The sequence below is a fragment of the Coregonus clupeaformis genome, chromosome 15 (assembly GCF_020615455.1).
Source record: "Coregonus clupeaformis isolate EN_2021a chromosome 15, ASM2061545v1, whole genome shotgun sequence".
Taxonomy (NCBI): domain Eukaryota; kingdom Metazoa; phylum Chordata; class Actinopteri; order Salmoniformes; family Salmonidae; genus Coregonus; species Coregonus clupeaformis.
In genome coordinates this window covers 65912444-65935788 of record NC_059206.1, presented here as the reverse complement: position 1 = coordinate 65935788, position 23345 = coordinate 65912444, and positions in this window count along the sequence as shown.

Sequence of the window (23345 nt, the reverse complement as noted above, 5' to 3'; positions counted from 1 at the left end):
AGCAGCATGATGCTGCCACCACCATGCTTTACCGTAGGGATGGTATTGGCCAGGTGATGAGCCTGGAGTTCAATCTTGGTTTCATCAGACCAGAGAATCTTGTTTCTCATGGTCTGAGAGTCCTTTAAGTGCCTTTTGGCAAACTCAATATGGGCTGTCATGTGCCTTTTACTGAGGGATGACTTCCATCTGGCCACTCTACCATAAAGGCCTGATTGGTGGAGTGCTGCAGAGATGGTTGTCCTTCTGGAAGGTTCTCCCGTCTCCACAGAGGAACTCTGGAGCTCTGTCAGAGTGACCATCGGATTCTTGGTCACCTCCCTGACCAAGGCCCTTCTCCCCCGATTTCTCAGTTTGGCCAGGCGGCCAGTTCTAGGAAGAGTCTTGGTGGTTCCAACCTTCTTCCATTTAAGAATGATGGAGGCCACTGTGTTCTTGGGGACCTTCAATGCTGCAGAAATGTTTTGGTACCATTCCCCAGATCTGTGCCTCGACACAATCCTGTCTCTGAGCTCTACAGACAATTCCTTCGACCTCATGGCTTGGTTTCTGTTCTGACATGCACTCTCAACTGTGGGACCTTATATAGACAGGTGTGTGCCTTTCCAAATCATGTCCAATCAATTGAATTTACCACAGGTGGACTCCAATCAAGTTGTAGAAACATCTCAAGGATGATCAATGGAAACAGGATGCACCTGAGCTCAATTCCGAGTCTCATAGCAAAGGGTCTGAGTACTTATGTACATTTTATACATTTGCAAACATTTTTAAAAACCTGTTTTCACTTTGTCATTATGGGGTATTGTGTGTAGACTGATCAGAATTTGTATATTTAATCTATTTTAGAATAAGGCTGTAACGTAACAAAATGAGGAAGAAGTGAAGGGGTCTGAATACTTTCCGAATGTTGTGTAGTAAGCTGTTAGTAGCCTGTGTGTCTTCCTCAAATAATTTGGTCCCTCTCCCCCTCAGAACTTAGCCTATTGTTCTGACTTGGTGTTGCACATGTAGCCTTTTTTAAAATGTTTGCAAATGTATAAAATGTACATAAGTACTCAGACCCTTTGCTATGAGACTCGGAATTGAGCTCAGGTGCATCCTGTTTCCATTGATCATCCTTGAGATGTTTCTACAACTTGATTGGAGTCCACCTGTGGTAAATTCAATTGATTGGACATGATTTGGAAAGGCACACACCTGTCTATATAAGGTCCCACAGTTGACAGTGCATGTTTTAGAGAAATGTCCCACAGTTGACAGTGCATGTTTTAGAGAAATGTCATCATCGAATATTGTAAGAGATGTCATTGTCTGCTTATGTGTACCCGTTATTTAGCCTACTGTTCTGACTTGGTGTACAGGGAGAATACTATAAGAACGGCCCATGTTCAGAATTCTGCCGCTGTCCATTTCAAAAGTGTTGAACGAATAGTCATATAGGCTACATCCGTCTCAGCTAACTCATATCTTAATCGAAATTACAGTTTGCCTCTTATCCGCTCATCGTTCCCTTATGCCATAGTTTGTACATCTCCATTGAATCCCTGCTCTTTCCATGACATAGATTGACCAGGTGAATCCATGTGAAAGCTATGATCCCTTATTGATGTCACCTGTGAAATCCACTTCAATCAGTGTAGATGAAAGGGAAGAGACAGGTTAAATAAGGATTTTTAAGCCTTGAGGCAATTGAGACATTGATCGTGTATGTGTGCCATTCAGAGGGTGAATGGACAAGACAAAAGATACAAGTGCCTTTGAATGGAGAATGGTCCTAGGTGCCAGGCGCACTGGTTTGAGTGTGTCAAGAACTGCAACGCTGCTGTTTTTTTCTCGCTCAACAGTTTCCCGTGTGTGTCAACAATCGTCCACCACCCAAAGGACATCCAGCCAACTGGACACAACTGTGGGAAGCATTGGAGTCGACATGGGCCAGCATCCCTGTAGAACACTTTGGACACCTTGTAGAGTCCATGCCCCTTACTTTGTGTATTATATTTAGCTCATGTGCTTTTCTCCACTAGGAGGGGATACTATATAATGTTGTTGGGTATGTAACCACGTTTGCCAGTGACAGTCTCTTCCCATTCAAATATTTGTGTTCAACAAAAAGTTCAGTAATAGACCCATGTAATTCCAGTTCATATTGTGAGGGTTGTTTTTTTCTTTGCAGAATGCGCTGTCTGTGTGTCAGTATTTATAAAAGTGGATCCTCTTGATTGTATTTTCCTGCCTTTCAAATCGTAGATTAACCGCTGAGTCCGCATCTCTCTTTGTCTCTCGTCGCAGTTCGTTTGCTTGCACTTGCTTATAATTAGAGCTAAGTGTTAATGATATAAGAACAAACATTATGAATTTACTGAACATAAATGTAATAATGTTTGTGTATGGTTCTAAACAAGTCAAAACTCATGTCAACATTCGTTATTATTGAAGGAGAATGCGGTTCTTATCGAGTTACACAAATCCACAATGAGTCAGTAGAAACCATATTTATTTAAGCAAGTCAGCCATATCAGCTATGATTTTTTTTAAGGCAGTAAATCAGGCTGAATGAACTGTTTCGCTGCCAGACGAGGCTCCGCTGATAGCCAGGTGTAGCGGTGGTAAGGATTCACCCCATGGTGCTGAAAGGAAAGCACCGCTGTCGGAACAGCTTTATGAAAGGCCCTAACAGTTTGTGGACACTGTTTGTCACCGTTATAGTGGATTTAATGTATTGTTAAGTGTTGTGTTGTGTAGTGGCTTCGCTGGCATGCATCTACAAAAAAATGGTTGACTTTGCACCTTCAAGATATACATGCTAAAATCGCCACTGCATATTAGATCAAAGGAATAATGGAGACAATGTCAATAGAAGAGTGGACAGTTGCTTTGTGTCTGTGTTTGCTGGAAAATGACCAGAAGGGGAAAAACAGAATGGCCGCCAAGTAAATGTCAGTCTTCCTCATTATCACCCAGGATCCAATAAACATATTCAAATGAGTGCTTGCATGTCACCTTACTGTTCTACTGATCCTCCCTCCCTACCATCACCAACTTGAGTAAGAAACATGCCGCAGGTTCTTCCAATGTTCCCCTGGCAAAATGACCACCCATCCTTATCAAATCTGGACCGGGGAAGGGGGAGGAGGAATGCGTACAGCAGAAGTCAAATGAGTTGTGGATTATACAGCGCTACTTATGAGGCAGGAACTGAATGGAAATAGAAACAAAGGATGCTTGTTTTTGTACGAGTCTCTCGATAGATATTTCTATTACAAATGGAAAGTGATCTGAGTGTGTGTTTGTGTTTAGGGATATTCGATTGTGAACCCCCTATATTGAGTACTGAGCGGTGATACCGAGAGGCTGTGGCTCGAAGTCTTGGCAAGACTTAACGAGGCTCATGTGAGGTTTGGCGTTATGCAGCAGATGGCGAGTCGTCTCATACCCAGTGGCCCAGCCCTGGGCCTCTGCCAGGAAATGGAGGAGCAGGGGCTTCCTTAACGATTCTCTCAGAGATGCCAACTGCTCCACTGTGGCCGCAGCAACTTGGGATTCATCAGACATTTAAAGCTATGAACCAATGTCTGACCAGAGCCAGCGTTAAAGAATGGGAGTAGTAACTGGGACAATGCATAGGCATTTGGACATATGGGACTTCCATAGCCAAGGCCCTTATCATCGCCTATGGTTCAGCAATTCTATAGCCCTTTAAGAATATTGTAGAGAATGGAGATAAGATTCAAGCAAGGGTGAATCAACCAAGCATGATGTCTTATGTTGGAGTCACTTGTACGTGGTTTGACATATGCCATATGTTACCACACCTGGCTGCACATTTGAATTATTTCGTTTCTTAGAATTTCCACAAGTTTGAAGCTTGTAGAATGCTACTGTGAGTCATTAAAGCACATCTCAGTTGGTAGAGCATGGTGTTTGCAACGCCAGGGTTGTGGGTTCGATTCCCACGGGGGGTATGAAAAAAAATACAAATAATGTATGCACTCACTAACTGTAAGTCGCTCTGGATAAGAGCGTCTACTAAATGACTAAAATGTAAATGTAAATGTAAAAACACAAACACTTCTCTTTGCACATAATATCTCAAAACAAAAACAGCTTGAACTGGTATTCCAGGCTTTCCCACATGCAAGAACAGGCTAAAATGTTGGGGTTAATTAAGCAAAAAGAAAGATATAAACCGAAAAATTCAAACAATTCCACCGAACATTCACATTCCTGTCATTAAATTCACTTCCATCCTGTTGGCCAAGACAATTTTAATAGTAGGAGGATGGAAGACGAAAGATAACCTTTTGGCAACAACAAAGTCAAAATGGTGTCAAAAAAACAATGTCGCTTTAGAATGTCCACTGCTCAAATGAATATCCACAAAATCAAATGACACTCAGACCAAAATGATGACACCACCATGTCCTAACTCACCTTTAAGTTTTTCCAACACAGTCCGAGTGCCAGATGAACTCGACTCAAACGTTAGTACAGCACTGCAGCGGCAGCCCGTGTCTTTGCCACTCCAAATGGTCTGATGCATTTTCAAGGACACGGCATGTGAAATTCATTTAAACAGATGGAAATGTTTTCCCAAAAGCCACACTTTCATAATGAGTTTCTAATGACATGATGGGGAAAAGTCTTTCCTTCCAATTTTTCACCACGTTTGGGTACATAAGCCTCATGACCTCTGGCTTCAGCAGATGCTGCTTCCAAATGACATTAAGTGGGCCTGTCGCATACTGTTTACGATTAAGGTTTCATACCGTGGCTATAATTTGGCTATAATTTAACACATTTGCCACAAAAACATTTGCAGGTAGAAATGTGCTCAACATCCACTGAAGTAGGTAGCAAGTTACTAGATAGCGACAGTAGTTGCCTTGGTAACCAAACAAACAGACTTGCTAGTTTAGGTAACCAGACCATCAGTCCTAGCTTGCTATTATGAAAAACAAATTCAACAATTCAATTCGACTTTTGCTATCAAAAGCAGCTCAAGTAAGAATGAACTATAGTAATTGAATTACACTGTGCTGATATACCTTGCGTTATAGGGAATTATAAAACAGGTGGGTCAAATCCTGGATGCTGATGGGTAAAAAACGCATTCCAGCCCGTGTCATTTCCACAAATTACCACCAGCTAAAGCTATGACGTTGAAATACCTATTTACTCTGTTTAATCTCACTGCGCAATCCACTGTCTCATCAGCCCAGCCAGACAATTTATAAACTTGATCTCCACTGTAAAAAGCATCTAGACATGATCTCCCATTTCTTTTAGACTAGCAATTGGTTTTCAATAGCGGATATTTGTATAAAGCTTGCCATCTGTCTCATTGCAACATTGTTTCAGTATTGAAATTCAATCTACAGCTGTCCCATAGTAATTAACGTGTAGGGGTCGGGAGTTGGGATGAGACAGACAGGTAGGCAGCTTTTCAGCATTATTTTTATGGATATATACAAAGAAATGTCAATTGAAAACAGGTCAAAATGAAACGAAGTGCAGCTAGTTTGCAGTCTTTCCAGCTTCAGTTCGAAGTGATTGTGTTAGCTGTGTCCTTGGCTAGCTCCTCTGAACAACAGTGTCCTGATGAGATAGCACATTTTCTATGCCAGGTGAAATCTCGCATCATTAGCTCATTGTTATGGATGTATCCAAATAAATGTCACTAGAAAACAGCTTAAGCAAATGCAAATGCGCTACTTGGTTGTTATTTTGGCTGCACAGGTTGACGTGACTGTAAGTGAGCTGTAGTTGGCTAGCTAGCAAGCAAGGGAATAACAGCGAAGTAGCTGCATTTGCATTTGTTTAAGCTGTTTTCTAGTGACATTTATTTGGATACATCCATAACAATGAGCTAATGAGGCACGATTTCGCCTGGCATAGAAAATGTGCTCACTCATCAGGACACTGTTGTTCAGAGGAGCTAGCCAAGGACACAGCTAACACAATCGCTTCAAACTGAAGCTGGAAAGACTGCAAACTAGCTGCACTTCGTTTCGTTTGACCTTTTTTCAATTGACATTTCTTTGTATATATCGATAAAAATTATGCCAGCTGAGAAACGCTGCCTGCCTGTCTGTCTGTCTCGTTCCAACATTCATTACTATGGGACAGCTGGAGATCGAATTTGAATATTGAAACAATGTTGCAAATGTTGGCGAGACAGACAGCAAGTTTTATACAAATCTCCACTGTTGAAAACGAAATGTTAGCGTAGTCTAAAAGAAATGTGAGATAATGTCTAGATGCTGTTTATAATGGAGATCAAGTTTATAAATTGCTTGGCTGGGCTGATGAGACAGTGGATTGTGCAATCAGTTGGAACAGAGTAAATAGGCATTTTAACGTCATGTGGTTTTAACCAATCAGCATTCAGGATTAGACCCACCCGTTGTATAACCATAGATAGAACAATGAGACAGATATTACACCGGATGTATAAATGTGAAGCATCCGCTTGGCATTTCCACTCACTACCTAATACGGTGGTGAGAGGAAGCCCAGTGGCCGGAAGTGGGAGAAGATGGAACGAGATGATTTTGGCCGACATTCTGCAAATGTTCTCATCGATGAAACATTTGATCTCAATACAGTTTTCTGTTCCCAAATCTAGAATCTGTTATGAACAGAGTGGACTAAGTTTTGTATACTTTCCCTTTGCCAAAGTTTCAAAAGATTGCGTTGTTTAGAAGGAGTGCAAGGGCGAAGTGAGTTATTCCACACTCACAGAGTAGGCGTTCCCTAACGGAAAAATGCAAATACATGCTAGAACGCGCCAATAAGATCTTACTACCTGATGCTTGGCTCTGCCCCCATCCTTTCTTGTTCTGCCCACTATGACTAATTTGTTCCCCTTGGAAACGACAGGGTGTGGTCTATCTTGGGTTAGTTATAAACATCTTTGGTACAAGTAAAGGATAAACAATGTTCTTTGGAAAATAATGAACGATGTGGAAGCTGTGTGTTCTTTTGTATTGAACGGTAGGCCTATGTAAAGACAAAGCAAGGATAATCTTTTAGTGCTCTCATTTCTTTTTTATGTGAAGTCACTTATACTCTTTCTTGTCAAGATATTCAAAGCTAAAGCCATTTGTGCTTTTCTGCACCCCTACAGTTATTCCATATTTGTTTCAACATATGCTACTTTCTCTCAATGCAAATGCATGCAAATATTCATGAAGACATACAGGCAATGAGGAAGCCGAAGTTCTGAGAGTTTAATGTTTATAAATTATCTGCGGCAAACTGAATAACTAATTCAAAAGGAATAGAAGAGACTTGGTAGACAATGTGAAGTGGAGAACACTGTAAGCCTAAGGGTGAACATAACACTCATCAAATGACAAGTAACCTTACCTAAAAACCTGGGCTCAATAGCCAGTCGGTCACACATATAAATGGGTAAGATTACAAAAAGACACTTGAAACCTCCATGGGGATTACAAAATGTGATCTGTGAGACTTCTGATGAACTCTCAGTCACTAGATGTGATCTGTGATAGTCTAAAAATGTTATCTGGGGGGTCCAAGAAAGTTATCTGGTCATTCCCCCTGATGGTCCAAAAAAACGTATCCTGAGTTCAAGTAAATGATCTGGATACTCTGTTCCCTAAACCAATAATTGTTATTGGACACTGCAACCTGCTACGTTAACTTCAGTGTTGATTCTATCATCAAAATGAAGGATGTTAGAATTTTCCACAACAGCAAAATATGGGATGCAAGATAAGAACTGCTTAAATTTACTTCAAAAACAAGGTTGAGGAGAAATTCAGTGCTGGCAATGCAAGAGAGGCTTGGAGAGGACTGAATTCGATGATGGGCAGGCCACAGAAAACATTTATTGTGAAGACCCCCTTAACTTTGCAAATGAACGGAACATTTTATTTCAGATTTGACAAGCACGATTACAGTGAGGAGTGCCACACGATCTGTGAAGGAATGGTCCCAGGCAATGTGACAATAGAGGAGAGACATTTTACCTCTGAGTTCCGACAGGTCAACCCACTCAAAGCTCCAGGACCAGACGGCCTAAAGCGGAAGCTCCTGAAGGAATGTGATTCACAGGTGGGACATGTTTTTACCCAAATGTTCCAGCTCTTCCTGAACACAAGCTTTGTCTCGGAGGCCTGGACGGTGTCTACTATAATTCCTCTAAGATAACACATGCCAAATCCCTCAATGACTTTTGACCAGTGGCGACCCGTCATTCATGGCAGGTAGGGCAGAGCCCCACATTTTTTGGCTTGCCTGTTTTGCATGTTATTTTGGCATTAAAACGTGTCACATATCAGTTTGCAAACAGTGTAAAAATAAAATAAAATCATTGAGTTAATAAAGCCGCAGTACAAACATGGTCTCTTTTTTGCTTTCTTGAGTAAGGCAGCTCCAAAATGCAGGTGTTTCAGCCTAGGTCAGTGCTTTCTATGGTGGTGGGGCAGCCAGCGGAAAATACGGAGCATAGGGGTTGGTAATGTTCTCTAGTTGCGCCGTGATTGGCTCAGTGTTCTGTCACTCATGGGGACACTACGTCACCGCCAAGTCTAAGGGTAGAGCTAGAAAATTCAAGCCCCTTGGGTGCTACCATAGAGTTACATTACAAGTGCCCATTCAAGAAGGCTCAAGGTCATTGGCCACAGATAAAATCATACGTCAAATCATGTTATATCTAATGTAGCTTTGATTGGACTGATCATGTCAACATCATACTTTCAAAATCTTAGCTAGCAGTCATCATCATGAATCAAGTCGACAATCTACTGGCAAAACCTTTTTAATCCTTGTCATATGAAGATAAATAATAAAGAGAAATTATAGATAAAACATATCGGTGCTCATCGGCCATTGGACATAAACATTACACAACAAGTTGGAAATCGCAAATTCAACAATGACTGGTTTGGAAGGAATCAGTGGCTAACTGCAAGCATTGCAAAGCAATCACTAGCCTGCTATTCAGTGGAGTGGCTGTGGTGCCAAGTCTGGGATTAAGGGTCTCTTTTCTAAGCTTAAAATTATAAACATTCAACATTGGCCATGCTGTCAACATTGACCTTGTTGTTTTCAGAGTTCCCAGTTGTCTTGAAAGCACCATAAATGCCAGACTTTGATGACAAAGTTTGATGACAAAATTTGCCCACAAAGGACCGCCACACCACCTTCCTGTTCAAGTGAGCACAGCACAACAAGGTGAGTCCAAAGATTTATTGTATGCTGCTGCATAAATTATGTAATATGCCAGGGAGATATGTATACTGTAACTAAGAAAGTAATACTAAGTGTATGTTGTATAGTAAGCTGTTAGTAGCCCATGTGCCTCACCCTAATAATTGGGTCTATTTTCCCCTTATTTTCGCATACTGTTCTGACATGGTGGTGCACATGTAGCCTATAGCCAAATATTGTAAGAGCTTTCATTGTCTTTCTATATGCCCCCCTTTATTTATCCTACGGTTCTGACTTGGTGTACAGGGAGAACACTGTAAGAACGGCCAATTTTCTGAATTCTGTCGCTGTACATTTTTAAAAATGTCTTGAGTCAATAAGTATTCAACCGCTTTGTAATGGCAAGCCTAAATAGGTTCAGGAGTAAACATTTGCTTAATGAGTCACATAATAAGTTGCATGGATTCACTCTGTGTGCAATAATAGTGTTTAATAAGATTTTTGAACGACTAACTCATCTCTGTACCCTACACATACAGATAATTGTAAGGTCCCTGAGTTGAGCAGTGAATTTCAAACACAGATTCAGCCACAAAGACCAGGGAGGTTTTCCAATGCCTCGTAAAAGAAGGGCACCTATTGGTAGTAGGGTAAAAAAAAAAGCAGACATTGAATATCCCTTTGAGCATGGTGAAGTTATTAATTACACTTTGGATGGTGTATTAATACACCCAGTCATTACAAAGATACAGGCGTCCTTCCTAACTCAGTTTCCGGAGAGGAAGGAAACCGCTCAGGGATTTCACTATGAGGCCAATGGTGACTTTAAAACAGTTACAAAATCCTTAAGGAAACCTGGTTCAGTCTGCTTTCCAACAGACACTTGTAGACAAATTCACCTTTCAGCAGGACAATAGCCTAAAACACAAGACCAAATATACAATGGAGTTGCTTACCAAGACGACATAGAATGTTCCTGAGTGGCCTAGTTACAGTTTTGACTTAAATCGGCTTGTAATCTATGGCAAGACTTGAAAATGGCTGTCTTGCGATGATCAACAGCCAACTTGACAGAGCTTGAAGAATGTTTTTAAGAATATTGTGCAAATATTGTACAATCCAGGTATGCAAAGCTGTTAGAGACGTACCCAGAAAGACTCACAGCTGTAATTGCTGACAAAGGTGATTCTAACATGTATTGACTCAGGGGTGTGAATACTTATGTAAATGACTTTTTTTGTATTTCATTTTCAATACATTTGCAAAACAATTATGTCATCCATTTTGAATTCAGGCTGTAACACAACAAAATGTGGAATAAGTCAAAGGGTACGAATACTTTAAATGTCAACTAGGGGCTGGTGCTGTGGATCCGGGAGTTCCTGATGGAGCAACCCCAGAAGTTCAGTGTTAAAGGCACCCTACCTGACCACCTTGTCCTAAACACAGGATATACTGTATACACAAATGAAATTGCATGCAACAACAGTGACCTCACCCTCATCAAATATGCGAACGACATGGCTCTGGTTGCTTGCCTGGTGGGCAAATCCAGCTTAAGCTACTCCCAGTTCACTGACAGCCTCATAACATGGTTTGACAATAGCTTCCTTTACCTCAATGTCACCAAGGCTTAAGAACTATGCCTTGTAGTAAAGCTGGGGAATAACGGAAGCCCCTCTCTCTTTTACAATGAAAGGACAGTTTTAGACCACAAACCTAACTTCCAGGAAAACACTGACCTCCTCTTCAAGAAGGCAAGGCAGCATATCTTCCTACTTAGGAAGCTTAGGAGTTTTAATGCAAGCAAACACGCATTGACCATGGTGTACAGATCCCTGATCGAGAGTGTTCTCACTTTCAACATCTTCTCCTGGTATGGGAACCTCTCGATCAGGAACAGGACCTGGCACAAGTTGTCAATCATGCCAGCAAAATAGTTGTCAGTAAACAGCATTAACTCCAGGAACTGTGCACACAGAACATTACAAGGATAGCACTCCAGGTCTTCAACGACAACACCCACCCACTGTACGCATCCTTCCAAATGCTGCCGTCCATCCCTCGCACGCAGTGAAACTCCTAAATAAGACTGATGAACTGACATGTAAATGCTCAATGTATGTAATTAGTATGTTTTTATGTGTGTTTGCGCCAGAGAGCAAAATAAAATGTTCCTTTCTGTGTTAAATGGACAATAAAGCTTTCTAATATTCTAATCCAAAGAAGGGATCTGGGGTACTCCACCACGGTACATACCATCCAAATGTGTAATTATCCTAAGTTAGATATCTATGAATAGGACCTTTGGACTTTTGCCTTGGATGTCTTGGATTTTCTCTCAAAACATCCAAACTACAATATCTGGCCTATTCAAAAAGTCAAAGAATCTAATACAAAGCGATCCAGTTCAATTTCAATTTCAAGACCTAAAATTAAGTTAGTTATGGGAATTTTCCAATTAATTCCAAACCAATAGGTGGTTAATTGGAATTGGAAATTCCCCAAATCTGACCACAGCATTCAACAACAGAACTCTCCCTCTCTTGGAACATACTGTTGCAGAGTTTGGTTTGATTCCACTTGAACCAAAGTCAGTTTGGAAAGCTGTCCATTTTCAGCCCTGCTGCCAATAAAGGGGAATGTATTCACATAGGAAGACAAGTGTTAGTTCGTAGTGACAATTTCACGTCACATCCTTTTAATCAATCAACTCTTCAAAGCTGGGCCAGGACGTCCTTCCATCCTGCAGTTGGATTTCCGTCTCTTCCCACAAGGTGGCTATCGAACGAGAACACAAACCAAAGCTAAAAGCCAAAACAAATAATACAAAATGTGGGTTGTCTTTTGTTGTTCAGCCCTGCTATTAGAGTATAAATGTTTGCTTGTTTTCATTGCTGATGAATAGTGTTATAGCAAGGGCCAGGCAGATAAGCCAGCAATAAAAAAATACAGAACGAAATGAGTTGGCACCCTATGAAAGTGGGTGAGTGCACGCATCTTGCCATATGCTCACAGCTATTTATTACAAGGCAGGACAGGTTACTGGCAGCAGCACCTCGCCGTGTCCAAGTCCAGCTCAATTCCCCCCTGGCTGGTCTTGCATGAGGATTAATACGCCTGCTGCTTATGTGCTTTGCCTGGTTAAACCAGACTGAACCCTGTGCACACAGTGGTAAATTTAGTCTAGTTTAACCAGGCTTAATACAGTGAGGGAAAAAAGTATTTGATCCCCTGCTGATTTTGTACGTTTGCCCACTGACAAAGAAATGATCAGTCTATAATTTTAATGGTAGGTTTATTTGAACAGTGAGAGACAGAATAACAACAACGCATGTCAAAAATGTTATAAATTGATTTGCATTTTAATGAGGGAAATAAGTATTTGACCCCCTCTCAATCAGAAAGAGTTCTGGCTTCCAGGTGTCTTTTATACAGGTAATGAGCTGAGATTAGGAGCACACTCTTAAAGGGAGTGCTCATAATCTCAGTTTATTACCTGTATAAAAGACACCTGTCCACAGAAGCAATCAATCAATCAGATTCCAAACTCTCCACCATGGCCAAGACCAAAGAGCTCTCCAAGGATGTCAGGGACAAGGCTGGAATGGGCTACAAGACCATCGCCAAGCAGCTTGGTGAGAAGGTGACAACAATTGGTGCGATTATTCGCAAATGGAAGAAACACAAAATAACTGTCAATCTCCCTCGGCCTGGGGCTCCATGCAAGATCTCACCTCGTGGAGTTGCAATGATCATGAGAACGGGAGGATCTTGTCAATGATCTCAAGGCAGCTGGGACCATAGTCACCAAGAAAACAATTGGTAACACACTACGCCGTGAAGGACTGAAATCCTGCAGCGCCCGCAAGGTCCCCCTGCTCAAGAAAGCACATATACAAGGCCGTCTGAAGTTTGTCAATGAACATCTGAATGATTCAGAGGAGAACTGGGTGAAAGTGTTGTGGTCAGATGAGACCAAAATGGAGCTCTTTGGCATCAACTCAACTCGCCGTGTTTGGAGGAGGAGGAATGCTGCCTATGACCCCAAGAACACCATCCTCACCGTCAAACATTGAGGTGGAAACATTATGCTTAGGGGGTGTTTTTCTGCTAAGGGGACAGGACAACTTCACCGCATCAAAGGGACGATGGACGGAGCCATGTACCGTCAAATCTTGTGGTCAAACCTCTTTCCCTCAGCCAGGGCATTGAAAATGGGTCGTGGATGGGTATTCCAGCATGACAATGACCCAAAACACACGGCCAAGGAAACAAAGGAGTGGCTCAGGAAGAAGCACATTAAGGTCCTGGAGTGGCCTAGCCAGTCTCCAGACCTTAATCCCATAGAAAATCTGTGAAGGGAGCTGAAGGTTCGAGTTGCCAAACGTCAGCCTCGAAACCTTAATGACTTGGAGAAGATCTGTAAAGAGGAGTGGAACAAAATCCCTCCTGAGATGTGTGCAAACCTGGTGGCCAACTACAAGAAACGTCTGACCTCTGTGATTGCCAACAAGGGTTTTGCCACCAAGTACTAAGCCATGTTTTGCAGAGGGGTCAAATACTTATTTCCCTCATTAAAATGCAAATCAATTTATAACATTTTTGACATGCGTTTTTCTGGATTTTTCTGTTGTTATTCTGTCTCTCACTGTTCAAATAAACCTACCATTAAAAGTATAGACTGATCATGTCTTGGTCAGTGGGCAAACGTACAAAATCAGCAGGGGATCAAATAGTTTTTTCCCTCACTGTATGCATAGCCCATCTAATGAGATGTGGCCTTCTTCAGGTTTATTATGCTCTCTTGGCTGAGTGCTTCTCTTCTGACGTTTCTCGACCTGGTATGCACCCTGTGTGTTCTCAGGTGCACTTTCTGTGGTAACAATTTCTGTGAATCAAACCATCTGTTTAATAATGTATTATGAATGCCTTAATAGCATCTTTTGGCACACCGTCATGCATTATTAGGCTTGCTATAAGCAGTCGTAATTGCTTGTGGCTGTTTAAACTGCATTTATAAACACATGGCTATATATGCACTCAGTGCATGGCCCCTAGGTGGTGAAGACCATTATAAGCCTTGCTATAAGCATTCATAACAGCTCATGACTGTTGTGTTGATTATGTGATTAAGAGAGACTGTTACTTGAACTACATTTGTAGAAGAAAGAGAGAGGGCTGTATGGACGGACGTTGCGAGGCACCGTTAGCTGCGAATGTGTCCTCCTACGGTGCACACTCATCCAGCGCTCTCCTCTCCTACTCCGTGGACCCTGGCAGTACTTGAGCGGGCCTGTAAAGCAGGAGAGAGGTAAACACCACCTGTCAATGACTACTGTGTGTGGAGGAGACTAGAGACAAAGTCAGGTACTGACTCTCAAATTAACGTCAATGGCAGGAACTACCTACAGTAAGTAACGCGCTAAACACTAAACATTACTGGGGAAAACAAGCATGTTCCTTTGAATAGATCAAACTGAATAGGTGTTTTCCTAAATGTAATGTGAGAGATGCTAGACTAGATCGATGGGTTGCTGCTTTGTCCTAAGGACATTTAAAGTCCTGCAAAGTCACGGTGGGAGGAGGAGAGGAAGGGAGGGGAGGAAGTAGATGTACCTGCTGAGGGAGTCATTTCTAGACAATAGCTTTGACCTATGGCAAGCTTTGCCCATTGTAAAATGTACAACAACTTAGAATAATGCGAAATATGTTAGGATAATGGTTAAGTCCACATACAAAGGTAATGAGTGATGTCAAATAGGAGGGGTGGAGGTGAGCTATTGTCTGCTGGGCTGTAAAATTCCAGCCAAAATCCGCCCATATGTTCTTAGGGTTTTCACATAACAAATGTTTTTTAACCGTCTGTTAGGAAACAGGTTTAGTGAATCCTCAAGCATCCATTAATAAAACACCACATGCCACAGATTGACATGCATTATATCTCAAATAAATGTTTGTTTATTTCAGATGTTAATAGAACGCATTATATTGTTCACGGTTCGTTGATTTCGAGAGGGGTGTTGGCTCAAGGGCGAATAGACCAGCATCATGTTCTCCATGCTTACATCTGCTTATTCTAAGCCTTAGACTTTACCTGTCCCGCTGAGTGTTATTTCTACAAGTACACACATACATTCAAGTGGCATGAATCAGAATCGGTCTAACAAGAAAATCAGCGTTTTCTCCACAGCGTACTTTGTCCGGTATTTGGGGGGGATTTGTGTCTTTGTGTTCGTCAATACTTTTGGAAAGAGTCAGTAGTCCTGCTGTTGAAATTAGGGATAATCTGTGAGCTTTGTTTTGTGCCTTTATGTACTTAGTGTCGTGTTACCCCAGACACAAAATACGTATTAGTTTAATTTCACAAAAGCCACACTTGGCAATGGGGAAAACGTCACAAAAGTACTAATAGGCTTTTAAACACAGGGGTTTGGCTAGTTCTGCAGCTGCTTGGCTTTCCCACAATTCCCAGGCGTGTTTACCATAATTTAATAGGACAGGCCTGAAATATCAAATTAAACTTTACAATAAGGTTAATGTTTAAATGTTTCTATTTCATTTTATTCTGGCCTCAATTAACAACATGTCCAACTGCATTCCCTGTCCAGTGTCCATTGAGGCACACTCCCAAAATCTGCCTTCTGTCAAGGGATGTAGTGTATGAGCTAACCCAATGTACACAATGTGCTAGTTGGAAGTTACAGATAGTCAAGCATTATTCCTCACTGCAGACTGTATATTGCAATGTGTGGTTCTCTCTTACTCAGCTCTGAGTGCAGGGGTATGTGCCGTGCTCTTAACTGATGAATAAACTGGGTGACACTTTACTTTGCACTTTGTAATTATTCCTGTACAGTACAGTGCAAAAAGTATTGTAATCACTCGTTACACAGTACTTGCCTTACACTAGGAAGTGTTAGAACTCGGGTTATGGTTACAGCTGTAAGTGAAAATGAGTAATTACAGTAGTTGTTACACAGTACTTACGAGAGTAATTACACAGTAATAAGAACACTGAATTGTTACTCTAAATGCGTTATTGTACTTAAGTGTGGCCACTGTGTACATTATGACAGTACGACCAATCTGAAAGTTTTTTACCACCCGAGAACAGGTAAAGAACACAAAATCCAAAGCTTCATTAATTGTAGCACCACAAATGTCATATACATGCTCAAATGCATCTGCAGGGCTGCTTATACTGGTTAAACTAAACAAGCATTGAAACTTCGCATTGCAGAACATAAGGCTAAATAAAAACATGGTCTATGCTATTGCGCGCCACTGCATCGAAGCCAACCGTGGCTCACCTTCCTCCCTGGGCTTTGTAGCCATAGAACATGTCCACATTTCACCAAGAGGAGGTGATATCGTACGTAAACTAAAACAAAGAGAGGCATTCTGACAGTACTCCTTAGACACTGTGGATTCAAAGGGGGTAAACAATGATTGTTCACTGTCCTCGTTTCTATAATGTTGTTCCCTTTATTTTTTGGGTCTCTGTGTCTCCGGATTCACAGACACCCAAATATCAGCTATGCATATTTTCACATGGCCTATTGGTTAACGAGACATGGAGGAGGCCCTCCGCGTTCTCCACCGCCTCGACACCACCAGCGAGGCTCTCCATACCCCTAACAGAGGGCCTCCTACCACATCGTCACAGTGAGCCAGTCCCCAAACCTACCCAGCCGTCCGCCCAGGTCAACGATGCCCGACTGTCCCTTCCGGAGAAGTATGACGGTACTCCATTGAAATGCTGTGGCTTCCTACTACAGTGCTCCCTCTATTTTGCCTATCAGATGCGAGCACCCACCACCGAGAGGTCCAAGGTTGCCATGGTCATTTCCCTGCTGACCGGGCGGGCGTTGGAGTGGGCTACGGCCATCTGGGAGAGAGGAGAGGAGGAGCTGGGTTCCTATGGGAGGTTCATGGCTCTGTTCAGGGTGGTCTTCGACCATCCTCCAGAGGGCAGAGAGGGAGGTGAGCGACTTCTCCAACTCCAGCAGGGTATCCAGACCACTGCGGAGTAGGCCCTCACCTTTCGGACTGTGGCAGCCTCCAGCGGATGGAATGAGCCGGCGCTCCGCACTCTATTCTGGAGAGGACTGCGCAAAGAGGTCCAGACGGAGTTGGCGTGTCGGGAGGCTCCCGTGTTCCATCCTGGTGATCATGTCTGGCTCTCCACCAGGAACCTCCCACTCCACCTGCCCTGCCGGAAGCTGAGCCCCCGGTTTGCGGGGCCCTTCAAGGTCGTCTGGAGGGTCAATGAGGTAACCTATCGCCTAAAACTCCCCACTAACTACCGGATCTCACCCTCCTCTCATGTTTCCCTCCTCAGGCCGGTGATTCCTGGTCCCCTGGCTGATGCCGTCCCCTGCGACACCCCTCTGCCTCCCCTGGACATCGAGGGGACCCCCGCCTATGCTGTTAGGTTCCTCCTGGACTCCCGACGTCGTGGAGGTCGGTTCCAGTACCTGGTGGACTGGGAGGGGTATGGTCCTGAGGAGCTCACTTGGGTCCCGGTGGCGGACATCCTGGACCCAAACATCTTCCGGGATTTCCATCTCCGCCATCCGGACCGGCCCGCTCCTCGCCCTTGGGGCCGTCCTCCTGGCCGGTGTAGTCCTGCGGCTGGAGCCGCACGTCGGGGGTGGGGTGGGTACTGTCACGCTTACTACTGCTCCCTCCCTCTGGCGCTCAACGTCACCGGTCTACTAATCACCGGTCCTGGCAACTATTATTATGCACACCTGTTCCCCATCATTACGCACACCTGGTCATCATTTACTCTGTGATTACTCCCCCTTTATTTTGCCCTCAGTTGACATCAGTCATTAGGTAGTATTGTTTTCTCTCACGGTCTGTACGCTTCTCATGTTTGTTCATCGATATCGTTTCTTTATTAAACTCACCTTCTGCACCTGCTTCCTGACTCCCAGCATATATGTTACAGAGGAAGACGTCAGCTTGACGTCGAAACATCAGTAACCTGTCCGCATCCTGTACAATGGATTAAAGTGAGCAATAAGAAATCAATCTCTGCCTTTTTTTTTTGTTGAGTGCTCCAACTACTTTTTACCTCGAATTTGTCCTTTTGGAAGTTTTTCTTGGTCAGCCCTTCTCCTTTCCTTTGTTTGCTGAAGTGTCAAGGCCCACCTGAACTCAGTGTTATTGTAATGTTTTCATATGTTGGTCACAAGGAATACATTTAGGTTAGAATTATGCAAATCAATTATTGGGAGTGCCTTAAAAATTGTGGACTGTACCAATATTGATATTCAGGACTTATGGGGGTGCCCACTGCCCACTAGAGATGGCCATTTGAAATGTTTTTACTATTCAAATAATATCATGGCATTTTTTCAGATATAAATGCTAAAAAAAATTATTGAGCAATCAGCTAAAGACTCTCGAGCAATCAGAATAATGTACTGTAAATACACATGGCAGAGGTAAACAGCGGACATGCTGCAACAGCGAAAGAGAAGTCTGATTTTCGACATGATATAACTGATTCTGTTACAAAAATGTTTTCTGGTGAGTGTTTTGCATTGATCTGTGTCAGGTATTGTGGAAACTCTGTTAGGTGAGCGCCTGTAATTGCTATTTGAAGTGGGGAAAATAGCATACTGGAGGGAATGTAGTATAACAAATACATTCAAAAGTTTGTTGTTTTATTAAATTAAGAATTTCAAATGTCATGGTATATCCTTGTAGGTAAACATGTCACAAGGATAATTTAATTTAAACAAAGATTTTTTTTATGAACACTCACTCAAGTAATCGAATACTAACGTCCGTTCGGATATCCGGATATTCGATTAACCGTGCCCATCCCGACTGCCCACTGCCAAGTTAAATGTGAAATCGCCACTAATGGGAGTGCCATTCAAATCTTGGAGGAAAGAGATATAACTTCCACTTCAGGGGACTGCCAACACCCCAAATGCGCCGGCCAGATGATGAGATCTTCAGTCTTTCTGTTAAAATCAACCAATATTGGTTAGTTGCCATTATAAACTGGGTGGTTTGACCCCTGAATGCTGATTGGCAGACAGCTAAATGTCTGTATACCACAGGTATGACAAAAATGTTATTTTTACTGCTCTAATTACGTTGGTAACCAGTTTATAATAGCAATAAGGCACCTCAGGGGTTTGTGGTATATGGCCAATATTACACGGCTAAGGGCTGTATCCAGGCACTTCGCGTTGCTTCGTGCCTAAGAGCAGCCCTTAGCAGTGATACATTGGCCATATACCACACCCCCTCTGGCCTTATTGCTTAAATATATCAGTTGCTGTCTGAGCTAACAGCAGCTGAAGGTGATGGATGGCCCTACTATCCTTCCTACCCATTCTTACTGATGCGAGCCCTTCTTTAGCCAAAGTGCCTGACAGGTGTTTTTTTATAACACAAGATGTAATTTAATGTATACAATATGTTGACTGTAGCATGTACTGGCAGAGAAGGACTGTGTTACACAGGCTTTTAGATTTGACAGATTTAAGGCTGCCATTAGGCTCAGTGGTCTCTCTCACAAAGAATAGAGTATAAACTAAATATATGTTTTATTCAGGTTACTTTTCTTCAGGTTACTTTTTGAAGCATGTTCAGAGACATTTATACAGTAAGCCAGTTATAAAATAAGTTCATCAACTTTGACCGCCTTCCCGTCCTCATCATCTCTTAAGTCTCCAGGCTGCTTGTTGGATGAGATCAGTTTTATTCTCTGTAAGCAGCTTTGTACGGTGTGACCAAAATCCGTTTGTGTCATCCACAGCATCACAATAACAGCATTAGGAGACGACTGTGTGTTGTTGTGTTTCGTGAGACCAAAGGACACAGAGACACACACACACACACACACACACGACAATGCTGCTGTTTGGTTACAGTGGGATGATCCTGGGATCACCTGCGGGGGGTCAAGGCTTGTGTAACAGTTTTTGGCTCGGGGCCCTCACGGTGCGTGACATGACAGGGCCAAACCCTTAAAATAACAACTGTCACAAAGCCTGTCCTTCAAATATCCCATGAGCTGGATACAGTACATAAAGGGACAGGGGTCACTCTGGAAAGGAGAGCGATAGGGGTTAGAGGTCATAGGCTGAGAGGGATATTGAGTAGTGCAGGTCGGCTCAGTGTCAGAGGGGATGCTTAAAATGAGTTTAGTGGAAAGGATCAGGTTAAGGGTCACAGAGATGCGTATACAGTACATGTATGTGTGTGTGTGGGTCTGCATGCCTGCGTGTGAGTGAGTGAGAAAGAGAAAAGTAAGTAAAGCCCCCCTACTCCTTTACTTTAAAAAATGAGGCCCTTCTAGATTTAAAAAGTTCAAAATAGATTATATTAGCACTGAATGATCTGCATCCATTCCAAATAACCATATTTTACATGATATGCCCTAGAATGACTGACAAATACACCACATGCCCTAGAATCAACATGACAAGCTATTAATCACAGCCTGTCATTTTTCTGGAATATTTCACCTTAGTTTCAGGAAAGAATGTGCACTCCCACAACACATTCAAAGTCAAAAATATTCTAATCTCTGGCTGTCTATGCCCTAAAAGCAAATGTACAAACACTAGGTTATCCACAAAGCAAAGGCGTTCAGTCATCCCTTGTACTTTGCATGACGATGATGTCATTTCTGTATTTTGGGGACTAAACAATGCCTACAAGCCAAATTGATGTGATGGACCCTGACAGGGGTGTTCATAGAATAGTCTGCTGCCCTGCTTAAAAGTTACCAACTGCAGACCGGGCAAGGACCCCTAAAAACAGAAAGGATGCATAGAAAAACGCAGCCAATTCAATGTTTTTCAGTGAAAGGAATGCATTGGTTGAACCACACCCCCTAGACAAACTCTACGGACAACCATGCATCTGCACATGTGGTTTCCAGGGCCAATAACATCTGATAGCACAAAGAAACGAGAATGAATTCAAATTTGACCAAAGTACTGTATAATCTAGTAGCCCCATAGACTATAGTCTGGATTTATTTAAACTTGCACTGCAGTTATCCTGTACCTCCAGAAATCATTTACCACATCCTAACTGCTCCTTTTCGTCATATCAAAACATTGTTTGTTGTGTTTAAACCAGTAAACACTGTCAACCTAATCACATTACTTGCCCATTAACAATGTTGAATCCTATACATAAACTCAATGAGTCAGTAGCCTTTAGTAAAAGGTAGGAGTCTGGTCAAAAATAGAGCTTTCATCGCGATCATGATGCAAATTATTCAACTGAACCTACAAATCACACAATACAACTTGCAAATGAAAAAGAAGGTAAAAGGTGGGGTGAAGTATAGCGGGGGTTGTTCGGAACCACACTCGGTGATGAGTAACCTTGTCTGGGACCTAAAAAATTTACCTAGCTCAGCGGGCTAACACAGTCTTGTGGCAAGCAGAAGACCCAGATCCGAATCCCGATCAGTCACACATGAACAACAACATTGCAGTATTGCACCGGCATAGCACAATGCTAATGCATCTAAATATCTCTACCTGAATTAGCCATAAAACCATTATGACGTGAGTCATGTGTCCGACTAGGCAGTTCTACTGTCAGTGCAGATAGGATGCACAACACTAAGCGATGGATGGAGAGAGAGTTCACTGAGCTGGGGACGGACGAAAGGATAGCAGTCAGGCTGCTCCGACAGAGTCAGAGTCAGCCCTAATACGTCTGGCGTTTCCATATTGTCGGCCAGAGAGATTTTGTTTTGCAAGGCTGACTCCTGTATGAATCAGCCTGACCTATATTTGAAATCCCAGGCTAGGAAAAAAATAACAGCTGAATAGATATCATTAGTGCCTGCTCTCTTCCACTTGTTCAAAATTACAGCCATCTAATTTGGCTTCTCCAGGGAGACGCCAGGGGCTGATTCCATGAGTCTGTTCTGGAACAAACCAACACAGCAGGCCAACAGATCCTCCATCACCAGGGTCGTATTCATTTTAAAAGAACATGCAATGGAAAAGCGCTTTGAAACGTAATCCCTCCCTGTTTCAGTCTGTTCTCTTCCGTTTGGTACCAAATTAATACGACCAATGCTAGTTAAAAATCGGATTTATTGTCTGAATATGAAAAAAATTTACACAGACTAATCAACTCAAAATGTAAGATAGCATGTGAGAAGACCTTGCTATCAAATGGAATTAACATTTTGAGGCAGTCTCAACAATATCACTCTTGGGGGTCGAAATCTAACTTGAGATCAGCTCATTCACTCCCAACTTAAATATGATAATGCGTCAAATGTCAATTGGTGCATATTTCAAGTAAGGATTTGATCCTCTATGAAATATTGTACTTTAAATACCCAAGAGTTAGAAAATATCCTAATCAGCAAAAAAATTATAAGATCATTCCCCTTCTGCATACGCACAGCAATTGACACAAAGTTACAATTAGTTTCATTTAATTTATCAATTACATTTAAAAAAATTACGCAAATAAACAGAGAGGGCATGCCATATAGTAGAGGCATGAGAACTCACCTGCACCCTCAGGACCCTGAAGGGCACACTCAAAGAATGCCTGATGAATTATCATAATGAGCCAGTCGTGTGGATCGATGTATGCCGAGGACAAACATGTTGCATGCTGCCCCCGGGCACAGCCAGTGTATGCTGTGTGTCTTTCTTTGCGTGAGTGTGTTTCATCGTTGACGGATTGATATCACAGTATGTTCACTCTACTAGAGTAATTGTCTTATTCAAGAATAAAAATAGACATTCACAACAGGCATTGCCTCCCTCCCCCATTTTGAAATAGGTCTCCAAAATGACAGAAGGGTATGACTGTGTTGGAAACAGCGCGGTTGTTTGAAAAATGAGTTTGAACCTAGATTGAGTAGAGTGCTGGAGGCCACATGACCGAGTGAAATGAAATCTGGGGGAACTGTGGTCGTGTTTCCATAGTGCATCTGGTCCAAAAATCACATTACAAACGTGGACCACTAAACTAACCCAGACCCCCTCATACACCCTACACATAGGATAATAAAGTTGTATTATATTATATTATATTCTGACACACACACATGCACAGCCCACCCACCGGCACGGGCGCACACACACTCCTCTCCGTCCCGTCTATGCTGATAGCAGTCAGAGCAGTGGCAGCTTCCAGGC